The sequence below is a fragment of the Diachasmimorpha longicaudata genome, unplaced genomic scaffold (genome assembly GCF_034640455.1).
Source record: "Diachasmimorpha longicaudata isolate KC_UGA_2023 unplaced genomic scaffold, iyDiaLong2 ctg00000224.1, whole genome shotgun sequence".
NCBI lineage: Eukaryota > Metazoa > Arthropoda > Insecta > Hymenoptera > Braconidae > Diachasmimorpha > Diachasmimorpha longicaudata.
Window position 1 is genome coordinate 3,833 of NW_026974012.1, and position 6,168 is coordinate 10,000.

At 27.4% G+C, this 6,168-nt stretch overlaps 1 non-coding gene across 1 annotated transcript in view; it reads left to right on the top strand.

The window, feature by feature from the left end:
* Positions 1 to 6,096: 6,096 nt before the first annotated feature.
* The window catches only part of LOC135172275 (small subunit ribosomal RNA), a 1,921-nt gene continuing 1,849 nt past the window's right edge, over positions 6,097 to 6,168 (top strand). Inside the window, exon 1 of the ribosomal RNA XR_010300972.1 lies at positions 6,097 to 6,168. This exon is cut by the window's right edge and continues 1,849 nt beyond it. This is a non-coding gene — a ribosomal RNA (small subunit ribosomal RNA).

The following is a 6,168-nucleotide window of genomic DNA, read 5'->3' on the forward strand; positions in this document are numbered from 1 at the left end:
GAAAATTTCAATCAATTCCCATTCCTCACATCAAACTATGCATATAACAATAGCTTTTATGCTGAATGACGGCTATCCGGCTGTCCCTATCCAAAAATTGAGAAAGCCATAAGTGTCCCTACCTACTTTGCGCCGAAGCAATACGAATCAAAAAGAACTACGAATGGGGACTTAGAATAATTTTTCATTTTTCCCAACTTTGAAAATAATCACTTGAAAAAAATCTTAGAATCCAAAGAATAGTATACTTGATCGTTCTACAAGTCGAAAATTGGAAAAATAAGTGATATTTTTGCTTGATGCTATTTTTGTCGGTATGCAAAATCGTTGTCAAGATTCTCAAACCTTAAAATCAGGCCAGCCGGCAATTGGCGGGTGAAAATTTCAATCAATTCCCATTCCTCACATCAAACTATGCATATAACAATAGCTTTTATGCTGAATGACGGCTATCCGGCTGTCCCTATCCAAAAATTGAGAAAGCCATAAGTGTCCCTACCTACTTTGCGCCGAAGCAATACGAATCAAAAAGAACTACGAATGGGGACTTAGAATAATTTTTCATTTTTCCCAACTTTGAAAATAATCACTTGAAAAAAATCTTAGAATCCAAAGAATAGTATACTTGATCGTTCTACAAGTCGAAAATTGGAAAAATAAGTGATATTTTTGCTTGATGCTATTTTTGTCGGTATGCAAAATCGTTGTCAAGATTCTCAAACCTTAAAATCAGGCCAGCCGGCAATTGGCGGGTGAAAATTTCAATCAATTCCCATTCCTCACATCAAACTATGCATATAACAATAGCTTTTATGCTGAATGACGGCTATCCGGCTGTCCCTATCCAAAAATTGAGAAAGCCATAAGTGTCCCTACCGACTTTGCGCCGAAGCAATACGAATCAAAAAGAACTACGAATGGGGACTTAGAATAATTTTTCATTTTTCCCAACTTTGAAAATAATCACTTGAAAAAAATCTTAGAATCCAAAGAATAGTACACTTGATCGTTCTACAAGTCGAAAATTGGAAAAATAAGTGATATTTTTGCTTGATGCTATTTTTGTCGGTATGCAAAATCGTTGTCAAGATTCTCAAACCTTAAAATCAGGCCAGCCGGCAATTGGCGGGTGAAAATTTCAATCAATTCCCATTCCTCACATCAAACTATGCATATAACAATAGCTTTTATGCTGAATGACGGCTATCCGGCTGTCCCTATCCAAAAATTGAGAAATCCATAAGTGTCCCTACCTACTTTGCGCCGAAGCAATACGAATCAAAAAGAACTACGAATGGGGACTTAGAATAATTTTTCATTTTTCCCAACTTTGAAAATAATCACTTGAAAAAAATCTTAGAATCCAAAGAATAGTATACTTGATCGTTCTACAAGTCGAAAATTGGAAAAATAAGTGATATTTTTGCTTGATGCTATTTTTGTCGGTATGCAAAATCGTTGTCAAGATTCTCAAACCTTAAAATCAGGCCAGCCGGCAATTGGCGGGTGAAAATTTCAATCAATTCCCATTCCTCACATCAAACTATGCATATAACAATAGCTTTTATGCTGAATGACGGCTATCCGGCTGTCCCTATCCAAAAATTGAGAAAGCCATAAGTGTCCCTACCTACTTTGCGCCGAAGCAATACGAATCAAAAAGAACTACGAATGGGGACTTAGAATAATTTTTCATTTTTCCCAACTTTGAAAATAATCACTTGAAAAAAATCTTAGAATCCAAAGAATAGTATACTTGATCGTTCTACAAGTCGAAAATTGGAAAAATAAGTGATATTTTTGCTTGATGCTATTTTTGTCGGTATGCAAAATCGTTGTCAAGATTCTCAAACCTTAAAATCAGGCCAGCCGGCAAGTGGCGGGTGAAAATTTCAATCAATTCCCATTCCTCACATCAAACTATGCATATAACAATAGCTTTTATGCTGAATGACGGCTATCCGGCTGTCCCTATCCAAAAATTGAGAAATCCATAAGTGTCCCTACCTACTTTGCGCCGAAGCAATACGAATCAAAAAGAACTACGAATGGGGACTTAGAATAATTTTTCATTTTTCCCAACTTTGAAAATAATCACTTGAAAAAAATCTTAGAATCCAAAGAATAGTATACTTGATCGTTCTACAAGTCGAAAATTGGAAAAATAAGTGATATTTTTGCTTGATTCTATTTTTGTTGGTATGCAAAAATAGCATCACAGAATTTTTAATTGAAAAAAATTATATTCATATATAATTGAATGCATAAAATTAAACTAAATTCTATATAACTAATTTATAATTTATCAGGTAACCGATATTATTAATTTTTAGTGATGACTTGAAAAGTTGATGCTATTTTTGTTGGTATGCAAAAATAGCATCACAGAATTTTTAATTGAAAAAAATATATATTCATATATAATTGAATGCATAAAATTAAACTAAATTCTATATAACTAATTTGTAATTTACCAAGTAACCGATATTATTAATTTTTATTGATGACTTGAAACGTTGATCTTATTTTTGTTGGTATGCAAAAATAGCATCACAGAATTTTTAATTAAAAAAAATATATATTCATATATAATTGAATGCATAAAATTAAACTAAATTCTATACAACTATTTTATAGTTTATCAAGTAACCGATATTATTAATTTTCAATGATGTCTTGGAACGTTGATGCTATTTTTGTTGGTATGCAAAAATAGCATCACAGAATTTTTAATTAAAAAAAATATATCTTCATATATAATTGAATGCATAAAATTAAACTAAATTCTATACAACTATTTTATAGTTTATCAAGTAACCGATATTATTAATTTTCAATGATGTCTTGGAACGTTGATGCTATTTTTGTTGGTATGCAAAAATAGCATCACAGAATTTTTAATTGAAAAAAATTATATTCATATATAATTGAATGCATAAAATTAAACTAAATTCTATACAACTATTTTATAGTTTATCAAGTAACCGATATTATTAATTTTCAATGATGTCTTGGAACGTTGATGCTATTTTTGTTGGTATGCAAAAATAGCATCACAGAATTTTTAATTAAAAAAAATATATATTCATATATAATTGAATGCATAAAATTAAACTAAATTCTATACAACTATTTTATAGTTTATCAAGTAACCGATATTATTAATTTTCAATGATGTCTTGGAACGTTGATGCTATTTTTGTTGGTATGCAAAAATAGCATCACAGAATTTTTAATTGAAAAAAATTATATTCATATATAATTGAATGCATAAAATTAAACTAAATTCTATATAACTAATTTATAATTTACCAAGTAACCGATATTATTAATTTTTATTGATGACTTGAAACGTTGATCCTATTTTTGTTGGTATGCAAAAATAGCATCACAGAATTTTTAATTAAAAAAAATATATATTCATATATAATTGAATCCATAAAATTAAACTAAATTCTATACAACTATTTTATAGTTTATCAAGTAACCGATATTATTAATTTTCAATGATGTCTTGGAACGTTGATGCTATTTTTGTTGGTATGCAAAAATAGCATCACAGAATTTTTAATTGAAAAAAATTATATTCATATATAATTGAATGCATAAAATTAAACTAAATTCTATATAACTAATTTATAATTTATCAGGTAACCGATATTATTAATTTTTAGTGATGACTTGAAAAGTTGATGCTATTTTTGTTGGTATGCAAAAATAGCATCACAGAATTTTTAATTGAAAAAAATATATATTCAGATATAATTGAATGCATAAAATTAAACTAAATTCTATACAACTAATTTATATTTTATCAAGTAACCGATATTATTAATTTTCAATGATGTCTTGGAACGTTGATGCTATTTTTGTTGGTATGCAAAAATAGCATCACAGAATTTTTAATTGAAAAAAATATATATTCAGATATAATTGAATGCATAAAATTAAACTAAATTCTATACAACTAATTTATATTTTATCAAGTAACCGATATTATTAATTTTCAGTGGTGTCTTGGAACGTTGATCCTATTTTTGTTGGTATGCAAAAATAGCATCACAGAATTTTTAATTAAAAAAAATATATATTCATATATAATTGAATGCATAAAATGAAACTAAATTCTATACAACTAATTTATATTTTATCAAGTAACCGATATTATTAATTTTCAATGATGTCTTGGAACGTTGATCCTATTTTTGTTGGTATGCAAAAATAGCATCACAGAATTTTTCATTGAAAAAAATATATATTCATATATAATTGAATGCCTAAAATAAAAATAAATTCTATGCAACTAATTTATATTTTATCAAGTAACCGATATTATTAATTTTCAATGATGTCTTGGAACGTTGATCCTATTTTTGTTGGTATGCAAAAATAGCATCACAGAATTTTTCATTGAAAAAAATATATATTCATATATAATTGAATGCCTAAAATAAAAATAAATTCTATGTAACTAATTTATAATTTATCAAGTAACCGATATTATTAATTTTCAATAATGTCTTGGAACGTTGATGCTATTTTTGTTGGTATGCAAAAATAGCATCACAGAATTTTTCATTGAAAAAAATATATATTCATATATAATTGAATGCCTAAAATAAAAATAAATTCTATGTAACTAATTTATAATTTATCAAGTAACCGATATTATTAATTTTTAATGATGACTTGAAACGTTGATGCTATTTTTGTTGGTATGCAAAAATAGCATCACAGAATTTTTCATTGAAAAAAATATATATTCATATATAATTGAATGCCTAAAATAAAAATAAATTCTATGTAACTAATTTATAATTTATCAAGTAACCGATATTATTAATTTTCAATGATGTCTTGGAACGTTGATCCTATTTTTGTTGGTATGCAAAAATAGCATCACAGAATTTTTCATTGAAAAAAATATATATTCATATATAATTGAATGCCTAAAATAAAAATAAATTCTATGTAACTAATTTATAATTTATCAAGTAACCGATATTATTAATTTTCAATAATGTCTTGGAACGTTGATGCTATTTTTGTTGGTATGCAAAAATAGCATCACAGAATTTTTCATTGAAAAAAATATATATTCATATATAATTGAATGCCTAAAATAAAAATAAATTCTATGTAACTAATTTATAATTTATCAAGTAACCGATATTATTAATTTTTAATGATGACTTGAAACGTTGATGCTATTTTTGTTGGTATGCAAAAATAGCATCACAGAATTTTTAATTGAAAAAAATATATATTCATATATTTAAATGTACAAAATTAAAATAAAACCTGTATAACTGATGTATAAATTATCAAGTAACCGATATTATTAATTTTTAATGATGACTTAAATGTTGATGCTATTTTTGTTGGTATGCAAAAATAGCATCACAGGATTTTTAATTAAAAAAAAATATATATTTGTATATAATTGAATGCACACAATTATAATAAATTCCCTTTTATATATAATTAATTTATTATTCAATATTTATTCATATAAAGGTTGACAATGTAATCATGGAACGGGCAATATATTCTATGTTCAGGCGGTCGAAGTGGACCTACAGGTACAAGTACGCGGGACTCTTGATGCACGTGTTTTATACTAGGTCGGGCAATGGCTTCGCTTCCCATACCCAAGTATACTTCGCTTATAGTATAGCACAGCATTGCCACGAGTCCAAGTCGAAGACAGAATGACTCTCTATGTGGTACGCGCTACGGCGTTTGATATTTCGTGTGTAAAAGGATATAATATTATTACTTTTTCACTCATTTTTTTTTTAACAGAGCGTTAACTTACTTCACTCCAAGTAAAATTATAAAGTTGTCAAAATGAAAAAAGTTATTTCTTATAACCATGTCGTTTAAAAATCTAACGATGAATGTTTTCACATTTACAAATGTGGATGAGAGGAAAGTGTTTGAAATTAAAATCAGCAAAACACCTCAAAATGTATTTAATGTTAATAAAACAAATACAAAATAAAATGTGTTGCACATTTAATTTAAAAAATGTGTTATATCAACACCTAATAAAATGAAAAGAGTTTCATATTTTAAAAGAAAAAAAATCGAAGCTCCCTGGTTGATCCTGCCAGTAGTGATATGCTTGTCTCAAAGATTAAGCCATGCATGTCTCAGTACATGCCG